We start from the raw sequence: 24,510 nt of genomic DNA, 5'->3' as shown, positions 1-24,510 counted from the left end.
GGTGCGAAATTCATTAACACCCGAACTCATAGCCGTTCTTCATTACAGAAGTGACACGCCCGTCCCAGACCTATTTGTAGAGCATTATTTGAAGGTGATTCTCTGTTGCAGACTTTTTTATTTGACAAAGATATTTTGCAAACACAAAAACATCAGTTGCTTTTAAGATAAAGAGCGTTAAGCTTTAGGAAGCAAAGACGCATAAAGACCATTGTGGGATTTACAGTATTGCTTCAGTAGAGGTACAGTAGCTTTCCAGGGGATGATATCAATTAGACTACAAACACGCATAAGAAACAGGTCTTTAAGAGGAGATGCAAGGGTAGTTTTTCACAGACTGCCCCAGCTATGAGAAATCCAAGTAGCAAGCATGAAGGAGGCTTTTCGTTGCAGAGTTAAACTGTCATATAGGACAAGTTAATGGCCCATGAATTCCACGCTCAAATGCTGAACTCTGATCACTCACAGGAAGACACATATATACAGTATGAAACTTACATTCACCAGGACACAGACACATGGCAACATGTCGCAGGTGTGTAGAGGTTCAAAGTTTTGGTGTTATTTTCTAATGACACATGTCCTAACTCACTCAAATGTGACTTAAGAGAACAGTATTCAATATTGCTTGCAATATGATAACTTTAATAACTATTTTAATTGATACAGTGCAATTCCACACCTCTGTGTAAATGTACACGTACATATATAAGCTGAAAAATTGTTTGTCAGTAGATTCTTAAGTGGCAAAAAGAAGAAAAAGCACGAAGTGGTACTGGAGGCTAATTTGGCAGAATGAAATGCCAAATAGACAGGTTCAGGAAAAGTGAGAATTAGTGTCTCAACTCGACCCTGTTCACAATGCATTTAAGAAAAAACGAAAATCAGCCCAATTAAAAGATTAACGTAATACAGTAGGAGCCTTGTTTCGTAATTATGTTTGCTTTGCATTTACTTCTCAAACCACGTCATAATTAAATTAATGAAGCTGTAAAAAAAAAAGTCAAATTACAACAGTAATTATGGGGGTGTCATATGATCCAAAACTTCAGGAAAAAAACTGTTTAACTCCACAGATATATACATTGTAAAGAAGGATTCGGCTAAGATTCACCGGAAGAAGCCACAGATTTTTTTTGGGAAGACAGCCCTTGGAGAGTGCAGCCCAATGTGAGCAGTCCTGCTCCACAGAATAGGCAGGGAGGGGAGCACATCTGGGGAAGGAAACGGAGGAGAGGAGGCTGGGAGGGGGGGCTGGGCCTCGGAGGACCCCTGTCCTGGTGATAAATTAAAGACTCCATTGCCACTGTTGTAAGCACATCTTGTTAAGCAAAACAGAAGTTAAAAAGCAGGGCCTGCAGAGAACGCGTGTTAAAATAAACATTAATTTGCAAACATCAAACACACTCCCTGATTAATTATCCCACTGCAAGAGAACAGAATAGGCCAGCACTGGCCAGAGCGAGGAGCTGGAAGATGAGCATAACCATTAAAAGTACTGGCTGGGGAGCTGGGAAAGCAACCTGCCAAGACGCAGGACATACAGTAACATCCCCCACCCCCAAGACCTCCCGAGACACGACACTCTCACTGTGGGGCGAGCTCTGAGCTTAATTTAGGAAAAACACACAGGAGGATATTGCTACGGCAGCTGCTCTCTGTCCACTGGAGTAGACCCAAACAGCAAAGTCACGGCACTCGTACCCTGATTGTAATTCAGGCCTTGTCTTCTGCAAGCGGATGCTGAAACAAATCAAGCAAGGTGCTGCGATCATCACTATTTTTGATGCCACCCCAACATATTTTACACTCGCCCTGTATAAAGTAAGTCATTTTCAGAAGTCTGTGTTCAGAAGCCTTTGCGTCTGCAAGGTGAAAGACGGCACAGGGACTTCTCACTTAGCTTTTAGCAATGGACAGGTGTTTCCTGGGAGAGTCTACACCAGGCCTTAATTGTATTGGACAGTTGCTGGCAGTTAAATCATCCACATATTTTATTCTTTAATCTTGGCAACTTACAATAGGCTCAGTATTTTAACATGCAGCAGTTCAATTCAAGCGAAGCCAATTACAGTTTTTTTTTTAATTGTACAGCTCTTTGGAATGCTTGCCATGAAAGACGCTCTATAAATTAAAGGCTGTTGTAAAGAACATTGCTTTGTGTTGGATGGCTATAAAAGGATAACACTGTGAATATGAATTCGTAGGAAGTCTGGTCGATCAGCAAATGCCTGTTTTCCCAGGGAACACAATACAGAGAGCTGCTAATTCCAAATGTAGAGCTAATAGGAAAATAACTCGAATGGCTACACAAGCACATACACGGTAATATGTATCACTGCTGTTTAGTATTCAGTTTTCTAAGCTGGGGTTCTCACAATGGACTGCAATTAACAACTCAGTTGTTGCATTGTTAACCTATGATAGAAGCAAAGACAACAAATATACTGCAGACTGGGATTCTTTCAGATCTTATGTTGGTTTGAGTAATCATTTGCTGTTCCTCAAAGACGCACTTTTTGTTACTGTGCCTACTGTAGCTAGTTGGAGTAAACCGTGGAGTGAACGTTCATACATGGGATCAAGTGTTCTTCCCAGTTTAAAAACAAAAATAAAGACTGTAAACATTGGGGTTTCTTACAACACAAACAAGATCACAAATGCTACACAAATGGTGCATTTTGGGGGCAGTACAGTAGTTCAACTTCAGAGTCACATGGTGCAACCTTAATACAGTTCCCCACAACCATCCCACAAAGTTAGTCTGAACATATTCTTTTATAATTTACTCACGAAACTTAACTTTAAAACTTAATGGGGAAAGTGAAAGGTAAATTATAAATACTCAACAAACTGCGAAACCGGGAAGTGAATATGGAAACAACTCCACACGGATTACAGAGCTCAGCCATTCTGTATCTGACCCCACCTCCGGAAAGCTAACGGCACAGGAAGCTTTATCAACTCCCATCTGGATGAGTTTTTATCTCATCCTCTTTCCCATCTTTATCAACCAACTTTACATCTAGTGCTCCTTTCCCAGTTAGGAGATTGTGCCAACAAATTCAACACCTGATATAAAAAAAAAATAGGAAATGGAAACAAGCCACAGAAAACAATCATCAGGCTTTAGCAGGTGTTTCCTTTGGAGGCCCGCGCGTCGACAGAGCCTGGAATTGTTGGACAGCCAGGTGAAGTCACAACCTCTCTCACAGGCCTGAGGGCTCCAGCAGGAACCTGAGACCCACAGATAAGAGGGCCATCTTGTTCGGCGCGAGGGCACAATGCTCAACAATGACGCCCGCGCAGAACGTGTGCTTCCAGGACACAGCGGGTAAAAGGCATGTGAGAGAGCCTGTCAGGGAGGTTTAGAAAGTAATAAGACTTCAGTCACGGAGTACAAAAGAGCAGGAGAATAACCTGACAGCTTGAGATCAGAGGTTTAATTTGGGTATTGTGGTGCCATCATCGCATATCACAGCCTTAGAGAAATGTTTTGCTCTTCCTTCCTCTATTCCTCCTCTCTCTAAGGCCACACATGCTGCCTGCTGTCCTACGCTATCCTCCATCATGCCCCAGGCATCTTCCCCACGGTGAATCTACCCCACCCACCGGGCAATTCCATGGTGAATCTACCCCATCTGTGGGGCAATTCCATGGTGAATCTACCGCACCCACAGGGCAATTCCATGGTGAATCTACCCCACTCACAGGACAATTCCATGGTGAATCTACCCCACCCACAGGGCAATTCCATGGTGAATTTACCCCATCTGTGGGGCAATTCCATGGTGAATCTACCGCACCCACAGGGCAATTCCATGGTGAATCTACCCCACTCACAGGACAATTCCATGGTGAATCTACCGCACCCACAGGGCAATTCCATGGTGAATTTACCCCACCCACCGGGCAATTCCATGGTGAATCTACCGCACCCACAGGGCAATTCCATGGTGAATCTACCCCACCCACAGGGCAATTCCATGGTGAATTTACCCCACCCACAGGGCAATTCCATGGTGAATTTACCCCATCTGTGGGGCAATTCCATGGTGAATCTACCCCACCCACAGGGCAATTCCATGGTGAATTTACCCCATCTGTGGGGCAATTCCATGGTGGACGACATTACACTGTTAACACCTCCTGGAAGTCTCAAAAGGGGCTGTGAGATGGATCACTTCTAGTGCTTCATGTGGAAGATTTGGGGGTAAAAAAATCACATACGTCAGGGCACATGACCCATGCCAGCCCCTCACACAGAATCACATTGGCAGTGTCTGCAGGGCCAGTCAGCCACTCCATCCATTACAGGCAACAGGCAATAAATAAGGACACCGCCACCCTGACAAAAAGGGAAATTCTTTCATTAGCTCATAATGATCTGTGAACATGTTCTTAATCAGACAATGGCAGATTATTTATGTTGCCAATTTGGTGGTTCTCAGCGTGACGAAGCAGTCTGATTGTCAGCAAAGAGCCGGGGCTTTCGTTCAGCAGAAACCAACCTGCGCTCCAATTAGCGTGTTCAAAGAGGCAGGAGAACCAGAGTGATGGGTCAGTCATCGCTGACCTGTAGATTCTCCACATGCAGTCTGCCAACTCATTACCACACCTCAAGATGTATAATTTATTGAGTGGGGCACAGGAAAATATTAAAGACAACATCATAAAAAACACTCCAGAAATGAGTTTTTCTGCAATGCCATCTGATTCGGTAAAGCTAATTGAAAGCTAAGAGGTCTGCAAGCGTATATAATGATAATAATTAGTATGGTCACGTGTGGCATCAATCACGGTTTGGCAGCGATTTCATATTGTGTCTATGTATGTATGGTGTTTAAATTGCAAGTGTATGTTTTCTTTTTTAATTCTTAAATTTTTAATCATATTAACTTCATATACAGTGCCTTCTAAAGTATTCAGACTGTAGAAATCTGACTCTGGCCTGGGGTCATTACTCCTGACCTGGCTTGACGGAATTTTAAACAGACTCCTGCTGTTGCAGGAATAGCTGAAAGGTGGGCATAACATCATCAGGAAGAGCCACCGGGCCACAAGGGGAGTGGTCACTCATAAACCCCCATTCATGGTCATAACAAAGGGCAGGACCTGGCAGGACCCAGACTATAAAACCCTCTGGAACGCTGTTGCAATTCGGGGCACTGAGTGTCCCCCTCACTGTTCTCCAGACGCCACCACTGTCATTACAACTAAACTCATCTCAAACCTCCACTGGACTGCGCTGTGGCTCCTTGTACCCCTACAAGACTACAAGACCCTTTTTGCAATTGTGAAATTACAAAAAGATGCATACGCGTTTTAAACTATTTTATTTACAAATTGAATACTTAAACTTAAGACTTCTAAGGACAGGTACGTAAAAGTGAATGTAAGCAAAAACAGAGTCATGTGAGCTTTGGTGGTAGCCCCTGTTGCTTTAATTACAGCTGCAAGTCTTTTGGGGGTAAGTGTTTACCAACGTGCCCATCAGCTTGGTACAATTCGTGCCAATTGGCTTTGGCATATTTGCTCAAGCTTTGACAAGGTGCTTGGAGACTGCTAATGAAGAGCAGTTGTCCTGTCTTCCCACAGATTCGCAATGGGATTCTAGTCAGGACCTTGACTGGGCCACTCAAGGACATTCTGTTTCTTATCCTTAAGCCCCAGCAGTGTATCTTTAACCTTGTATTTTACTGTACGTCATTGTCCTGCAGACAGGTGAATCTGTCCCAGTTGTAGGTCTGAAGCAGGCTTTCCTCCAAGATTTGCCAGTACTTTGCTCCATCTACTGTATGTTCCCATCAGATGACAGGCTCCCCGGCCCCTGCGGCCGAGAAGCTGAACATCAGGCTGCCAGCACCATGCCTGGCAGTAGGGATGGTATTGACTGAGTGATGCATGTGTTGTGCAAGTATCTGTTGGTTTACTGTTAGATGTAACACTTTGCACTCAGACCCAAAGGTTCCAAGTTTGTCGTATCTGACCAGAAAACCATTTGCCATGTTTTAGCAGGATCGCTCAGGTGTTTTGTTGCAAACTCCATGCAAGATTTAGATATTTTTTAGTTCCATACAAGCCCCCTTTGTGGAGTGACTGGATGCCTTCCATTTCTTCTTGATCAATTTTAGCATGTTCAAAGGGTCCTAGAAATGTTTTTTATACCGTACACTTCTCCTGATCTCTGTCACTGTATAACTTTATCTCCGAGCTGACTCTGAGGGACCTTACACAGATAGGTATATTTACACGTGAATCAACTTAACTGATTGTGTGGCTCTTTAAGGTAATATAATGCACCTAAATTAATTTAGGGTCGTCACAGAAATTATTTTTTTGAATATTTATAGGATTACGGCTTTTCGAGTGTTCTTTCATATTCTCTATTTAATTTTGTCTTTTTGCTTTCTGCTCTCAGTGAATGGAGTAGGTGGTGTATGTATCAAACATTAATTCAGCATCATGACTGCAAGCTTTAAAGAAGCGAGATGTGAAAGCTGTGCAAGGGTCTGTATACTTTTGCAAGGCACTTTAAGTCTCCTGTATCTTTTTGTATGTGGCTATGTATCTGCATGTGGCTTGTGGCCATATTCTTTTGCTTTCACTATTTTAAATTCATTGCACGGGCAGCTCATATCTATAAAATAAGACAATGAATAATCTGCCTTTCTTGACAATTTTCCAAGATTCCCAGTTAGAGTGCCTTGGGTTCATATACACACAAACAGACCTATAAACTAACAGTAAGGGGCTCTTAATACATCAGTACACTGCAACAAAACATTGGACTTGCTAATCAAGAGATTGGCTGCTTTTTGCTGATCTAACTCTTGCTTATCTTACACCTCTGCCCCCTAACCTCTCTGGTGAGTTTATGCTCTGTCTTTCACCATGCGGAGCCATGCTTATGAAAAAAAGATGATCAAATAAACCATAAGCTTATCCGCAATCAACAGGCAATAAACAATGACAAACTCTGAGTTACACGTTTATGCTTCCCACTCCGCTGCACATCGACATGTTTACAGGTCCACTTTTTTTTTGACAGCAATTGTGGGTTACTCTCGAAATCGGAAAAAAAAAGAGAGAAAGGAAAGGGAATGATGCTTATAAAAAGACAAGCGATGAGAACAGAGAAAGAGAGGGCAAGCCAACGAGACAGCAGAATTCTGCTGGTAAAAGCAATTAATGAGAGATAAATTAAAAAACCCAAATGTTAAACGAGGGGAAAGGAGCGCTCTGGCAGCGTGATAGAGGAGAAGGGGGTGGGGCTGGCGAGGGGTTGGCACAGCGCGCCGGCCAGCTCGGGGAGATAGCTCTGGGTGAAGACACCGTGTCTGTTGATGCTAATGCCAAGCTGCTGGGCTCCGGGCCAAAAGCATTAAGTGGAATCAAATTCCTCAAAACTAGCTTTAATCAGCAGGTTTTTAAGGTTAGAATTACTCTTTCTCTCCTCTAGCCTGCCTGCCAAGGTTAACTCAGAAGGCACATGCTGAGGTAATGGACTGGAAGATGGCAGCAGAGGAATGCGGGGGGGCAGTCCTCCAGCCTCTTGAGGGGGCTCACTCTGTGCCAGCTCCCCCACACAGCACCCACGGACGCCTGCCTCACTGTGAGAAAAGGCAGGGGCAGTGGCTGATGCCTTGCGCTCTGGCAGGGATAGTCAGACTAGTTCCTGGCTGCAGCAGGGTGTCCGAGGAGTTAAGAGCCGTGCAGACGCCATGTTCACACTGGATGTAGCGGGGCGTTGTGTGAGGCCATGCTGCCTGTCAGTCAGAGTGTGTGGGAAAGACTGAGCCAGGTGGTTGAGGGATGAGAGAAAGCTGTGGATTGCGAGGGATTGGCACTGCATGGAGAGTGGCTGGAAGGGACGGGGGGCAGCACAGGCACTGTACCGTGTAAGGGGCCAGATTTCCACCCCAGAGCTCCTGCCTTCTCTAGGGGGAATTTTAAACCTGCAACTGTTGCAGTTCTAGGATCGACTAATAAATTGGAGAACCTGCCTGATTAACATACCAAGTTGTTTGAACTGAAGTGTGACAATTCAGCAGTTTGAATAGCACTACTTTTTCTTTACTTTTTGATGCCTAGCTAAGTAAATCTGTCCGTTCCGTTTTTCACTTTGTAACCCTTTAGGTTTTCCAGCAGGGCCCCATCCCAGCAGGACACTGTGAAACAGCTTTGAACTTGGCACTCAGATCGTGAGGGCTCTCATTCCAGCAGAGAGCTCTCAGCACAGCAGGTGAAGTACAAATGCGTCTCTCCTACAGTGGCTTAATCACTAGCACAAGAAGGAACTTCATCAAACATCATCCTTTTTGTTGAAGATCAGACTACTTTAGAAGCATTTGGGAAAGAGGCAGTAGTGTAGTACAATATAAACTGAAAAAAACAGATAATGTAACACAGATAACCTTTTATCAATATATTGAATTGAATGCTTTCGGTGTGTTGTGTGAGCTGTTGACTCTAATCATTACAGAATGCTGCTGGTAACAGCAAGGCGCAATGCCTTCAGGGGTGTGTCGGGGAAGTGACAGCAGGAGAACAGAATAATTTCAATCCACATTTGCTTTGGCACAGCATTTTTATGTAAACTCTATTGTTATAAAGGTAAAATGCAAATATCCTGTTTCAACTGATCAAAAGGGAAGGCGCTTTTAGGCCACGGAGATATTTCATAAATGTGGATGGGAATACAAATGACTGTGGAATGGGGCCAAGTTTAGAATTCCCTAACGCATTCTGGGACTCAATGTCCAATTGGCAGCCTTAAAATACAAACAGGATCAAACCTCCACTTCCTCACTATCTAAAAACAGCAAAGCAAAGAGGGGCTTTGACTAGATATTACAATCCATACTTTCAAATTGGAAAGTCTCTTTTAATTCAGACACATGCCCCCCAATCTCTCTAATTGTCCTTACACGTGGCTCTAATGAAGCATTCGTCAATAAGAGCATTTTCTCCAAGTAGTGCAGAGGGTTAGGTACAGTACCTTGGACAGCTCCAATACACTTGGTCCCACAGTCTGCCTGTAGGCAGATTTGCACCAGCTTTAACGTTTTTCCTAACACACATTTTTCAATACGATAATAATTTAAAATGAAACAATAAATCTTTCCTTCACATCTGAAGGTTTTTTTTACACTTAGCTGCAAACAAAATCAGCAGGTCTTTAACTACCCCTGGGGCAAAACGTGTGGCAATCTGTGCTGCCTGATACTCTATAATTCTGCTCCCCAGACCAGCGGGGGGTGAGGAGGAAAGGAATTTCGTGGTCAAGAAGGCGTTTCAAATGTTCCCCCCATTTAACACATCAGACTCTCAGACATCATTTAAAATCGGGAAGAAACTGTTAGAATTTATTAAGTGCAAAATGGGATTCCCTGCTTTTTCCTTCATCTTCAAGCTACATGCTATTTTCAGTAACAGCCATGCATAATCAGAGAGGCATCTGTTGACAATCATTAATATGTGTGCTAAAGATTCCTGTGTATTTTGTAGGTTGATATAGTTGCAGGCCAAATAATGGAGATTAAGTTCATGCAGCAGTATATTAATATTCAAAGTCTTGTTCACAGTCATAACCTGCTATTTTTTTATATTCTTCATTCCTCACTTTTAAGTTCTGATGCTGATATACAGTACTTATACCAAACCTTGCTGGCCGTTGTCGATGCATCACCTACTGTATCTGTGTGCCAACTAAAGAAAGGTTGATAAGCTGCAGACGGTAACACAGAGCTACTATGTTCTATGTCAATGTGTTGCTAACATTTTGTTAACTCTGTTAAAATCTGAAAATGAAAAAACACTAGTAGTGTACAATTCACTAGACTCCAGTTCCAACCAGAAGGTAACATTACATAGGCTGCATTATGTTTAATATACAGTATTCTGTTTATTTCTTGCTGAGTAGTTGAACTGTTAAATTTAATGAACTGTCATGTAAATAACAAATATACCAAAATACTTTAATTTACTACGGTTGTGAGTGTGTTCTGGAAATGAATCCCACTCTATAACATGAATCCTTAAGTGAATAATTGCTTTGTTATTCAGCAATTCATTATCTGTTGCACTTTTTAAAAATGTAACCCTGAACAACATGGTATTACTGTACCTACCAAGAATGCTACTTTATAAATAGTGACAGAATTTCAAGTAATCAGCAACTGAAAATGATTACATCTCACTTATTATAATGGCAGCTTGATCCTTATCATGCAAATCAATTGCAGCCCTGATCATTACTTAGTGCTCTACAAATGCACTAAACTCTTTCAAATTACTAAATAACTCAGCTCACCAGTCAAACCTCAAACCAGCGAAGGAGAGATAGAGACAGCAAACAAGCATCCCCTGTTGTGCTGCCTGCTTTTGCTTCCACCATGAGCCAACGGTGTCCGCAGCTGCGTTAAGGCCACACAGGGAGGACTGATGCAGCTCACTGCCGCCTGCATGTGTCTGGAAAGCAACAGGGGGTGCCATTGTGGAGCATGACACTAACACAAACACAAAGACACTGCACGGGGGGGGGAATGCTAGCCATATTCGTGTAATCATACAGTGTAGGTACAAAGCTTCAACCAGTCGCCTTTACTGCTTGAGCAACTCAAGGGCCACATTGTAAGCATTTTCAAAGCAAAAATGCGGAAGATCTTGTAAAGGGGAATATCACGATGAGAAACAGAATGGAGAAATTCAATGTTTTGGCTGTTGAGCCTCTTTCAGGTGTGACACCAGACTATATTTTAGGGTGGAATTAACCTTTACTTATTCCATTGCAGATGACACAGGGAGGATGCAGCTTCCCATCTGAACATATATAAAAGCAGATGCCTTGTTGGATGGAAACTTGAAGAGTCAGTGGGACACCTGCAAAGTCAGTGGGACGCCTGAAGAGGCAGTGGGATGCCTGAAGAGGCAGTTGGGACACCTGGGCTTTGCCTGCTTGGTCTCCCAGTGTGTGATGATGTCACTCCGCAGAACCTAGCAGCGTTCAGGCCTCTCGAAGAGAGAGTGGACCTTTCGGAAGAGTGGGCCTGCCTCCTGCCTCCTGCCGACTACGTACCCAAGTTCCCGAGAGACAGATTGAATTCCAGGTCTGACGGCATACGCTACATTTACTGATCCAAGAATCTCAATATTTTATGAAGGCTCTCAGGGAATCAGCTTCAAAATGCTAACTGAGTAGTTTTTCCAAACGCCCACAGTTTCTTTTTTTGAAAAAAAAAAAGCTTTCTATTTTTAGCCAGTTAGACTACACCACACTCACTGAAGCTAGAGTACATGGAAAGGAAAGAAGGAAGCTCCAGATCAGCTTCCTCCGGGAATCTTAAAGGAAAAGTACTTGCTGAGGGATAGACTTGGTGCTGCCTCTTCAAGAATGAATACGATCCCCTGTCACCATCTGTTGTCCTGCATCCGTGTACAGGTGTAGGGAGTCTGTGCAGTATCTGACCTCCTGGCTCTCCTCTTCCAGCTGCCATGTCTCACAGCACCACCCCCTGCCCCCTCCTCCAACACCCCCAGTCTGATATCCAAGCCCCCTGCTTGCCTGCTTGCTCTCCTGACTGTCCGGAATGCTGCAAATTGATCTGGGGATGAATTTCATCACCTAGGAATAACTACTGGAAGCGGGATGGAGAGGGGATTTAGGGGTTTAATTTCGAGTGAATGTCACACCATTAAAGAAGTGAAGGAAGAGGAAATGACTCGTTGCTGCGAAAGAGAATGGCTTTTTTTAAGTTCCTCAACACCAAGTACATTGATATTAGCCAAGTCTCTCTAAAGCACCCACAGTGTTTCCTATTTAGGAGTTCCTGTAACATGTTCTTAATTTCCTAGTTTAGTCACATGAGACAGTGGGTCTTCAACTTTGCTCCTCTTTTTTTTTTGTTTCACTTGAGCTCTTACACCATTTATCTAATTAAGTGTTTAATTCAACTCATCTAATTCTATTCCCAGGTCTGAAGTAGTTAATGAGACTGATATAACCACCCCATCTTCAGTCCCTAGCAACCAGAATTGATGATTATTTTACAAGGATTAGATTTGCAGTCCAGGGAGTGCATGGTGGCGCAGAGGCTAGTATTGCTGCCTTGCTCTGGTTGGGGCCCTGGGTTTGATTCCAGGTTGCATGTGGGTTTCCTCTGGGTGCTCCAGATTCCTCCCATGGTCCAAAGACATGCTGGTAAATTAATTGGCTTCTGGAGAAAATTGGCCCTGGTGTGAGTGTGTGCGTGCGTGTGTGTGCACTGTGAATAGATCGCCTCCTTGTCTGCGTGTGTGCCTGGTGTCCTGTCCAGGGTGTACCCTGCCATGTGTCCGTTGCTTGATGGAACAGGCTCTAGCTCTCCCGCCACCCTGTACTGGATAATGTGGTTAGAAAATGGAGGGATGGACAGATTCTTTCAGTTTTGCACAAAATGTTTGGGAAAGAAGCAAGCCAACTGAAATGTAACTGCGATTCCAACCTCAGTGTTGAGCAATTGGAACTCATGAGCAGTGGGCTAGTAGCATAGCCTGGAACTGTAACCAGAGATCTCCAGGCTAGGGGGTACATGTTGCATTGTGGTTTTTGTGTTACTTCAAAGGCTATAAAAGACTTGCCAACTTGTGTAAGAAAGAACCCAGATTCTTGGATTCAACAATCTTCAAGTCTGCTTCACAATCCTCTGATCTGAAAAGGGGCTGAATTGTTTGAGTGGGAAACAGGTTAAGGGAGTCTCAAGGCACTTTGCTGGAAATTACAAAATCAGAGTTCTAGATTTAACCTGTAAACACGCTGATCTCTTCTGAAATGTTCCAACATGGGCGGTGAGCAGAGACAGACAAAGAAACGAAGGAGGGCGCAGGGGAATGGAGAGGAGAGGCAGAAGGAGAGAGAGAGGAAAGGGTGAATTACAAGAGAGCAGCGAGGGAAGGGGAAGAGAAAATGATTAAGAGAGTGAGGGAGAAAAAGAGCTGGGAGAATATATAGCAAGAGAAAATACATCAGTGAGAGAGAATGAAGGAGTAAAGAAAAGATGAAAGTGAGAGACGGAGAAGAGCAGAAGGAGAGCGTGTAATATGAGCAGGAGGGAGCATTTAGGGAGAGCGAGGGACCAAGAGACAGCACCGCAAGTGAAAGCAGGCAAGCGAGCGAGAGAGAAAGAGGGAGAAAGAGAGAAAGCGAGAGAGGGAGCAGGATGAATGCTAACAGGCTCCCAAACGAAGGCAAGAAGCTTTATCCTTCACAGGCGGAGAAGCAACAATCGCAAACACATTTTCTCGAGCCCAGGCCCTCGGAGAGATAAAAAAGCAATTTGTATTCTATTCCTATTCAGCGACGCTCGGCCTGTTTCTCTGCCTGCATATTTGTAAACACAGTCCCGTCAGAGCAGCTTAATCTTCCCTACACAAACGCAGGCTGCAGGGATGGGGAGAGGGGGGCGTCGAAACTCATTTTACTTTCTGTTGCACAAGGGATAATTTCTCAGCTAGCCTGGGGCCAAAAACATACCCTACCCCCCTACGTCCTACACACACACTGGCACACATCCTGCTTGAACATGCAGAGACACCACCACATGCACAGCTCAAAACCAAAACACTGCAAGTAATGCACAAAAATACACAACGGGCAAACATTAAAATGATTTCTAATGATGTGCTGTTTTGTTATTGCCAGTTTGCAAACACAGTTTGAACAAGTCTGCATAAGCTGATGGCACACAGCTCACACACCTCTTGAGATACTACCAGTACCGCAGGAAGATGCCCATGTTTGGACATGCTGGCACACGCAGACTGCAACAGACATGGGTCTGTACACTCGAGCCTTCGAAACATGACTGCCTACACAGCAACACAGCATTGCACGGACGTGGGTCATTAGTACTCGCCAAATACACACTCCAACTCACATACACACCACGCGCCGTGCCACCTCTGTATGCAGCTGGTTTTAATATCTGCTTCTGCATGGACCTTCAATGGACATTCACCGTCAGAGGTACAAAAGCACTGGCAGAAAGAAACCTGACAATACACACTCACACAAAGCTTCCATTCCAAGACATGATTCTCCCCCACCACTTCTTGTGTGGCTCATTATACGTCCTCTCTTCAGTGTATGCTGGCCAATCAGCAACCAGCTGCTGCTCAGACTCTACAGAATCCATGTTAAGGGCACTGATTGACTTAATAGGACCGAATGCAATGAGTTTTACTGACTTTGTTGACTCTCTTACCCTGGATTATCTCGACTCGGCTCGCTGGGTAACCCCTTTTCAAGGCAGTCATTTCCAGAGATACCCCTCTCATGTAATCAGAGCCGCAATTATTGTAACGCTAACACAGCTGCAATGAATGAAATGGAAGACATTCTCAAGAAACAGACAAGGCATTTCTGCTCAGGGGCAGAGCGTTTGCTAAATTCTGTTCCGAGTCTTTTTTTTCTTCCAGTGCCTTCCTGGACCCCACAGTAGGACCCCTCCCTGCCACCACGTCCTTCCCTCCAAGACTACGGGACCCCAAATATTCCGATCGAAGAAACGTCAGCGGGATTAACGAGATTAGAAAACAACAAGAAGAGAACCAATCTCTTTCCAAAGTACAGATAACACAGCTGTTGAGTAACGCACCAGAGACCAAGAACAGACGGAGACACAGGGATCGACAAGGCATTCCTCTTTGACTGCTCTCCTCTTATCTCGAGCCAGCAAGGCACTTGTTTTCTCAACAGATAGCATTTAGCAAGGTAGCTGTCAATTCCCAGGTCCTGGGCTATGCTGATCTGAGAGTAGGGGTGATGCAGTGGGATACTGGTGATGTTAGCTCACATGCCTTCCAGTGTCAGGGGTGCATCTGTCAGGAAATAATAATCTGAGGGTCTGTGGAACGTCGCAGTAAGTAAATACCAAATTTAGGAGTCCTGCCCCTTTAAAATGAGGACATCCAAGTTTAAAAAAACACTGTTCAGCAAATTGGCAAGTCAGAGACATACTGTACTGTATTCATGTTAGGAACTGACCTTGGGTGTCAGGCAGTGCTTGATTCAGAAGGTCATGCACAAGGTTTATATTTGTACTGTATGAAGGCGTGTGAAAGCAGTATAAAGATATTGAAAACTTCTACCACTGATTGTAATGCTGCAGGAATCCGTATTGTTCCATTGTTTGTTCTTAACGGCTTGGTGCCATGTCGTATGTGCCCTGTGCATTTCAGTAGTACTCTTTCTGCTTTAGATTGCTACAGTATATAACATGCTAGTTCAGTACAACAGAAACAATTTGGCAGAAGATGATTTTACTGCCAAGAAGCGTACGGAATGAGCAATTGAGCGCAGTGCAATTCCATTTTTCGCACATCAGTAACCCATTAAGTTGCAACACCAATGTACTTCTCCATTTCCTTTCCTCTTAGTCAGCTTAGATCAGCCCTTTCTGAAGCTAGTGCAAACAGAACAACCTCTGGACTGAAAGCTATTTTATACACTAAAATGCTCAGAGCACCCAATCTCGATTGCCTGGAACACAGGGAAAGTCTGGGGAATTTTATCGGACACTCCAGATTCTGAAAGGAAGTGGGAAAGTTAATTGAACTACTTAAAACTCAACAAAGTCAACAGCGAGACCAGATGAGAGGACACCTGTAGAAGTTAACCGAGAGGGAAACGAACAGAAACCAGGGCAGTTCTTTGCTCAGGGGGTGTTTGAAAGAAACTACGTGCAATAGAATTTGGTGGAAGCTGATTCCGTGGGGCCTTTTGAGGTCCTTGATCAAAGAAAACAGCAGCAACTAAACAAGCAGGAGGGGCCAAACGGTGTCGTCCAGTTGCTCACCTTTCTTCGTCTCCTAAATTTGCACACAATCCACGACACAAGAAGAAAGTGGAAAAGGACAAATGCGGATGATTAAAACTTTTCCTTTGACGCTAATCCGAAAAACAGCAGCCTGCGCATCTGATGGTCAGGGTTTCAAAGCAAGTCTGCGGCAGGTCTGCTGTAATCCGCTTTAATTCGCTAGCCTTTCATCAGCCTCTCAATCTCAAGAGCCGAGTCAGTTCGTGGGGTTAAAGTGAACGTGCTGATCTGCTTCTTCTCTCACTCTTAACAGAGAGATCTCCCCTCCCAGACGGAAAGGGAGATGTGACTTAGATCAAAGCAAAATCACCCCCTTATACCTGAGGAAGGAGCCGCCGGAGAGGAGGGCTCTCGCAAGATGAAATGTCTGGAAAAAAAAGCGAAACCAGACGCACTTGTTTTATTTTGCCGTATGAAAGGGAAAAAATGAGGAAGAAAGGAAAGAAAATTAAAAGTGACACTTTAATTTGGAAGCGCTTGTCTGCCTGAGTTATTATGGGATGCTCCGTAGAACCGATCAGAAGGCGTCCCATCGCAGAAGCACAGATCTCTGAGAAAACAGGCACTTAAATGTGTTTGTAAGCCAGCCTGTTCATGTGTACTTCTCAGGCAGATCTCTCCAAGACCTCCTCGTCGAGGCACTGCATCTTCATGGCACACAACAGCAATGGAGCCAACACCCTTCAGATGAGATTCCCAATACATATTCATTTGATCCATCTCACAATTTATGAGCAGTAACCTCTTGTGTAACCTGCTGTGATTAATATTTGCCTATGCAAATTTAATCAAAATAAGGTAAGAAGCATGAAATTTTTTAACCCCCGATGATGACAGAAGAGCCCGTAGCTTCTAAGACCTGAAATGGCTCATGTTGCTTCTGCAATGAGAGTCTTGTTGCCAGCCCTGTGCAAGATGCCGAGTTTATTTATAGGCAGCATATCGTAGCCATGCAACACGTCTAAAGTGTCTGTAATCTTCATCATCGCCCTTTTCAGAAGGACTCCTCACAGCAAATCAACAATGTGAGGGGTTCACTACAATAATCAGGAGTGAAAATGGAGGCAATGGAAATTCAGGCGTACACTGCGTGAGTTGCATCTCATTACGGCAGTGAAGGGGAACGCTGCATTTTAAGCAAATTTATGAGTCCTGGTACAGTATATAACACCGCCACACACATTACAAAGTGGCTCATCCCATAATGTGTCTGGATGTGCTTTAGCACAGGGAAACTTGAGAAACATCACTTCTTAAGACTGTGATCAACTATTGAAAAGGCAGCACACCTTGTACTGTAGGTTTTCGACAGCTACAGTGGAATTTCTCTCCAATCTCCCGAGGTTTCACAAAAAAAAAAACATCTTCTCATTTAACTTGTTTCTTAATTTGCAGGTTGAGGCTGCTGTTAGGCACAGCTGTACTTCATTTATTATACAGCATTCACATCAGATTTGCTGCAAAGCTAGAGACTTGTGGATAGATTGCCTCCTTGCTGTTTTAATACCTACAAGCTACAAGCTCTAAAAAAGAAAACAATAGAAACAATGCAGGGCTTGAAAAAATAATCAAGGTTAAATTGGCATAATCACATAACACAGCACATGCACCAAGAGTGTAAAGTGTAAGACGTCTAACTGTGAAGAGCCCCTGACGAAATCTGCTCGAGTCTGACGTCGGCGCTGCTTGAGGCTTGAGGCTTGAGGTGAAGACGAGCAGAGTGAGGCGGCCAGGCCTCGGCTCTGAGACCCCGCTGCCAGGCCGCGCAGCACCAGAACACACTGCCCGCCCCCTCCCTCACGGGCCCCAGGTAAGGAAGAAACATCAAGTAGCGAATGAATAAAAAATAACAGCATCCCGTAACTCGCACATGCCAGCGCTATGAAAAACAACACCACAGACTAAATGCAAACTGAAAGCGGATGTCGTTGGCTCCCGTGACACAGTTCTCTCACTGAGGATCACTCCGTAAATACCTGGACCCAGATGGAAGCAGCTTCGCGGGTCTTCTAGAGGGGACCAGAGGTCTGCCGCTCTCCGTGAGGAAGGGAACCGGTACCCCGCCTAATCACTGGCCCCAAAATAGAGCGGGTCCTGTAGATCTCTCTGTCATGAGCAGTCATGGCTGTGAGTCGCTATATGAGCAAATATTCCAGGGGCTTTTTCATGCTGCCGTGCCAATTGTAAAACGCATAGGAGTAAAGCCACTATGTATGGCTCTTCTTATGCGAAATGAAAGATGGCGTTTGGAGATTTGCATTTTGTCTTCCTCAAAGGCCATAACCTGCACTTCTCTCTGCAGCAGCGTGCGCTGCGCCCCGGCGCCCCAGTTGAGAAACGCTCTGGGAGGGAGCTCATCCGGCGGGCCTCCTTGCAGGAGCCCCCGCGGCCCCCCGTGTCCCCCCGCGGCCCCCCGCGGCGCGTGCCCGGGGAGACTGCGGCAGCGCCACGGTGCCAGGCTGTTCCTGGCGCAGGGGGACAGAGATGGATGTGCCAGCAGGCTGGCAGGCAGGAGAGAGGGATGAGCGTGCGTCGGGAGAGACAGAGACAGAGTCATTTCCCAGTGAGAGAGCCGGGAGATGGATGGGCCAACGCAAGGAAACCGGGAAAATCTGGGAGCAGCAAGACATCACTGTCATCACGCTGCTCCAGAATTGTGATTCCTTAGGTCTTTTCAGGAGAGACGACCTGCAGAGAGTCAAACAGAACTTCTGAAACCTATCAAGCAAGCCTCTCTCCTGTAAGAAGAGCACATTGAATGTACAGTATGAAAATAATCATCTAAAAGATCCTTTTTATAGAAAAGGATCAATTAGCCACTAACTACCAAATGGGCTGAGTGGCCACCTCTCATTTCTAACCTTTCTTATGTTCTAACACTCAGACTCAAAAAGGACATGAATGACAGAATTTCTCTCTGTTTCCCTAATCCACACGGGGACATTCGCCACCAAAATCCTCCTCAAGGTTAATAAAAAAGGAGCCGGAGATGAAATGGAAGTTGGCTGTGGATTTGTTTTGTTCTTTTCCCGTAGTGGGGCGAGTCTGCCGGTTGATTTATGCCTCACACGCGCCATTAATCCTGAAACGATGCATGCCTCCGTCGAATAATTGATCTCACCGCTACTGTAACTAAATCCTTCAAAACAATGACATCTCTAACCCCCCCTCATCAGGAGCACCAAATAAATAAATAATCCAGGCAAGTTGTATGTGGTATTTAAAAAGGAATCAACTTCAGTGAGAAGAAGAAGTATGTTGCAAAGCCCTGGTCCCCAACTTGAGGGGGACACACACCTACAGTAGCACCTGACTCATGTCATACCCAGGACCGCCTCTAGAGGGAGCTCGTCTGATCTTTTCTTTGGTTTAAAGATCACAAGAGTAAGAAGATTCACTAACAAACGCTTTAACCCAAACAGCAGACCAGAGCTTAAATATTCACAAGCAAGCACTAGGCATTCACAAATGAGCGATAAATACTTTGTTAAAGATGCAACAGGTACAGTACAATGCTGGACATTGTTAAAAAATGCTACCGGGTCTTTTCCCTCTGCTATGAATTAATTGGACTCTCTGTGAATTTTTCCACGGCTTTGACACAGTAAAACAAGTAAGTTATGAGGAGCTGTGTCAGCATGTTATTTTATAAATCCTGTATGGTAGACTGGTGACTGGGATGTGTGTCAGACTGATCTCAAAGTCATTCTAGATCGAAAACAAAGTGAGGTCACATGCAAATCAATCACTGTTACACCACGTTTATCCAAAGTGACATGGGGTATTAAAAAAGGAAACCCAGATGGAAGCAATACATTTGTGTGTATTGGGAGGAGGAGGAGGCACCTATAATATCAAAATGTATACTAAGGTCCATAGGACCTGAATCCTATTCTTCAAAGAGGTTGACAATAAAATTGTGGCTTTCAATGCATTTGCATTGCATTGGATTTTAAGCATCAAAAATCTTTTGTATTTTGTTTGATAACTTCGCACAATGAATCAAAGTAAAGTCGACCTGCCATCTTCCACAACAACGCACCCAGCTGGTTATAGCTCAGGAAGTAGAGAAGCCACGATAAAACAATCTGAGAGCCTTAGCTACAGATGAATAAGATACCGTGTGACAGGCCTAGCTTCCCATAAAGGAAGCAGCAATCATTTCCCATGATGAAGAATCCTCTTCCAGCCAAAGGAGATCAAGAGCAGTTTCTGAACTGTGAGAAATTAGGAAAGAAATGAACTAAACCATTTTTTTTAAATATGAACTTAAATGACGCCTTTTTATTGGGAACCCCACAAGAGAAGTGGTTTGAGTTTGCCTTGTCCTTGGACAGAGCGTGATGTGGAGAAGTGAGCTCCAGCTTGCTTTCACCAACGTCAGCTAACCCAGTGCTGGAACTGGCAATATCCTGATCACATGGCACGAGGAGCCCAAGATGGGTTTGGAAAAGTGCTGTACACCTGTACCAAACTCCATTATGTCTGGGACCAAGTGTCAGGGACTGCCCAGATCTATCCAAGAGATCAATTATGCTAGTTTTCTGTAATGCCACATCGCTGACAGCTGAGAGATGGTACAGGCTAAACCCAGACAGTGGGTAGTTTATAGAAGGTGTGCAAGAGCGCTCTAATGGCAGGTAGGTCCCAGGCACACAAACGTTGTCTGCTCCTGCAGGGGCAAAGCGCAGCAGCGACCCCTTCTAGCCCACAGCAAGCCTGACGTTCCCGCCCGATCCTGGCAGGACGCGGCCCGGAGCGAGCTCCCGGCAGCAGCTGAAGAGGGGCACAGCCTTCATCTGGGCTGTTGTCGGCTGCCACCATTCTGATAAATTGATGGCAGACTGCACATGGGAGATAGGAAAATGTGAAAAGTGACTTTTGGGTGTGTTGAAAAAAGAGAAGACAAAGACGAGGTGGGGGAATGAAAAAGAAACATTAGCTTATTAATCTTACGAACAGGATTAGGGTAACTCCCAGAACAGGGGAGAATGGGGCCCAGTGGTGTGCGGGCCCTGTTGTGCCTTTTTCTGTCCAACTTCCTTTCCCATCATTCCTCAAGTCATTTAGGATTCCACTGCCATTGTCTTCCATTCACCGAGGGAGTGCAGGGGTCATGAAATTAATTAGCATATGCTGCGCTGGGCTTTCCTGTCTTGCGCTCCAGAAGAGGTAAGCGGGCAATGAGGAATGGCGATACCGCGCGGGCCGCCCTCAAGTGACTGGCACGGCAGCACGGAGGGTACCGTCCGTCTCCACCTCTGACACACAGTGCTAGGCTGAGCAATGAAGCTAAATATTCAATTAGCTCTTTTTTAAAATAGTTTCCTTTCACTTTTCATTCAATTGATACAGTCTTCTGAAACTAATTTCGTATTTTGCCCTACATACTATTCATTGCGGCTTCATTATACAGTTCTATTCTAAATGTTTATTATAATTGCTATTATTATGATTACCCTTCAAGAAGGGACAGAATGAAATACAAAGATCAATTAGCAACTGGCAGTCAAACAAGCAAGACAGGCCTAATTGCATTCTCTCATCTCCTGACTCTATCTTTGTCTTTTGTCTAATTGTTTCTATCCTATTATATATGTCAATACACCACAGTTCAATCTTTCCATTATATACTTATTACTAAAGTCTTTGCACCGATTAATACCATGATCACAAACTGCTCCAGACCCGCATCTTAGTACTGTCCTGACTTGACAGAGCAGGAGGCAGAGAGATTCCCTCCCTTAGCTCCCTGTGCCGGTCCGCCTGGTGCCCTTATCTCCAGTCTTCTTTGGCCTGGCACTGCCCTCTGAGTGGGCTGTGCTGAGGGCACTGCAGGGGAGTAGGCAACGCAAACAGTGCTGCAGGGAAAACGGCAGCACAGTGATGGCTGACACAGAAGTGAAGCCGGCTGCTATGTTTGCTGAGCTTCCTAGGCTGCTGAAGAATGAAAGTGACTCAGTGGCAGAAAGCAATACAGTACTTTTCAGTTGCAATCAGGTTGCCAGTCTAAGTGGCAACTGGCTTTCTCATAGAAATGTGTATGTGAGGCACACTTACAGTACCTATTTACATACTGGCCCCTTCTGGGCAAATGTAAGTGGAGGCAGCTTCTATACTCTTCTGATTTGTTTCCTAACAAAGATTTGATTTACTCTTTTGTCAGGTAGCTCCCCTGCTTTTCAAAGAGATAAGGCTTCCCCCTGGCTACCGCAGCCAGTCCCAGAATGGTGCCTGGTCTTCCAGCAGAGACAGAAGCTCTTGGCTGGAAGTCATTGCCTGTCCTGACTATGCCCACTCCTTTTCTGAATGCCCAAATCGGAGTTCCAGATTTCCACATTTTTATTCCTCAAATCACTCCTGTTGTACTCTTAACAAGATTAAATGAAGTTGGCTCCTGAGTGACTCAATGCTTAAAGCTCCACTCTCCAGATGCTTTGCGATCCAGGTGTTGCGGGTTCGAGCCTGGTTCAGGCTGTGACTAGAATTCCCCTATGGTGGCACAGCTTTGGCTAAGCACTGGTAGGGTTGGTCAGGAGATCTTTCTGCTCCTACTTGAAGTAGCAATCCCTGCAGCTTTGTGAGGACCTGCAGGCTCGTGAGGATGTCAGTGAGGGATCCATCTCTTCTGCAATTGGTGCACAATCTCCTGCACTGGACATCACAGCAGAGCATGTACTGTGTCTGAACTTGGTGTGTGCGTCAGAGAAGCCTGTCTGCACTACCTCTTTCTCCCCATGTGGTTTAGTGGTGGTCACTGTGTCTCAAGATGCATTTGCAACTCCGAACCAAGTGTGCGTAAAGGAGCAAGTAATAGGCTTATTCCATGCTGAAAATAGAAGAAAGAAAACACAACGTTTCGGCCGTGGAGCTTTCTTCAGGTGTGAGCTTTGCAGCCTGCATGTGCTGACGCAGCTCCCCACCTGAACTAAGTGTGTGTAATAACACAAAAATATTTGCAATGTTTAATTCTCAAAAAAGATGAGCTTGAGAAATGCATGTGTAGGCTACAGTACGTTCTACATTCTCAAATGAAGGATAGATTGGGTTTTCTTCACTGAGCTCCTCACCTCTCTTGCCAAGCGGATCAGGAGTAATACCAGCAAACTCAGAAATGAGACCTGAAGGATGAGACATTTAAATTCACACAGAGAGACCCCCAATTAACTTTAAGAAAAAAAAATTGGTCCCACGATGGACAAGGTACAGTATGGCAGCGCACATCCCGCAAAAGGGAGAACTATTTTTCGATTCTTGTTAGGAGATCCCATGTGACTTTGTAAGGGCTACAGGCATCTCACTGCCGTACTGTTGATAATGTCTGGTAGTCATTTGCACTTGCTGCAATGTCCTAATGACAGAAATACACTAACTAAGCAGCAGCATTTCAAAGCACTTTACAAAGCCAGAATACCATCAGGCACGTTAAATATAAAGCACGCATATGCCAGCGATCAAGCCTTAAATTAACATTGCTAAAATCCGCATTTCAGCCATTTATAATTTGTGTTAAGGCAACCTGCTGTAAGATTTTAAACAACAGCTTAACAGTATTTCTAAATAATACATATAACTTTATAAATATGAGTAGCCTTCACATATTCTTAAAAAATTTAGCTTACCATTGCAAAACAGTGTATGTATACAAGCAAACAATTCCTAAAAATAGCAATTAGTCCTTCACTCTGTGAATGTCATGAGAACCGAGGAAAACAAGAAGACGTCTATCTGCCTGAGACAGACAGGAATCACGCCATTTGCTTCCAGCCCACCCACCAGTTGTGTTCCCTGTCTCCCTGCTCACTTCCAGGCTCCCAGCCCCAATCCCATACCTCCCAGTGTGGGATGCAAATTTGCACATTTGAGATAAAGAATTGCAAGAAGACGAAAAAGAAAGAAAGGAAGAAGGGGAAAGAAAAAAAACAAGCTCCTCGGAATGGGTAAAATGACATTTAACAAATTTACTGGCAAATATAAACATAAATTGACATAGGGGATTGAGAGCAGCGAATACAATATTCCTGATTGCTATTACTGGCATGACTGATGACAGTGCGCGGTGGATTGGAGTATGAGATTGAATTTCATGTTCTTTAGAATGGAGTTTGAAATGTGAGATTTTTCTTCTTGCATAGTTTTTTTTTTTTCCTCCCTCGCTTGCTGTTATTGCAGCCCGGCGCAAGAAATTCGTTAACTATCTTCCAGCCTCCTCGTCTGGAGCAGCTCGCACAGGAACAGCGCCGTAGTGCCGCGCTTTGGTTTCCTGTCTCTGTCCCGGAATTTCAGATTTCTTCATTTATCTTTTTGCCCTCCAAAGAATGAAATAAAAACCAAAGCAAGAATGATGAATATGTTTATGCCATCATAATAACTTGGAAAAAAACAGACTCTACAGCTCTGGCAACTTTGCCACTCTGCCTCAGTGACAGTGAACAGTCATAGTGTGAACAAAAGACCTAAATGTATAATAAAACATTTTCTAGAGTTCTCCCATATTAAAGCAAACAGCCTCGACACAGGGCAGTGACAATAAAACTACTACAAAATGCTGTAGATCCACCCATAACAGCATCTTTTACCTTGGCTTTTGTGGCTATGTATTTTGCAGGGCCTGATGCAGATGCTCAAGCTCACAGGCTTGTGTTTAAATCAC

The 24,510-nt window shown here is 44.5% G+C and overlaps 1 protein-coding gene across 8 annotated transcripts in view; it reads right to left on the bottom strand.

Annotated features, from left to right (window-relative positions):
* The window catches only part of camta1a (calmodulin binding transcription activator 1a), a 420,451-nt gene that overhangs the window by 107,169 nt on the left and 288,772 nt on the right, over nt 1–24,510 (bottom strand). The gene's annotated exons all lie outside the window — the stretch shown is intronic.

The sequence above is a fragment of the Lepisosteus oculatus genome, chromosome 25, assembly GCF_040954835.1.
Source record: "Lepisosteus oculatus isolate fLepOcu1 chromosome 25, fLepOcu1.hap2, whole genome shotgun sequence".
Taxonomy (NCBI): domain Eukaryota; kingdom Metazoa; phylum Chordata; class Actinopteri; order Semionotiformes; family Lepisosteidae; genus Lepisosteus; species Lepisosteus oculatus.
Note: the sequence above shows the minus strand (reverse complement) of the source record. Positions and strands in the feature narration are given on the sequence as shown.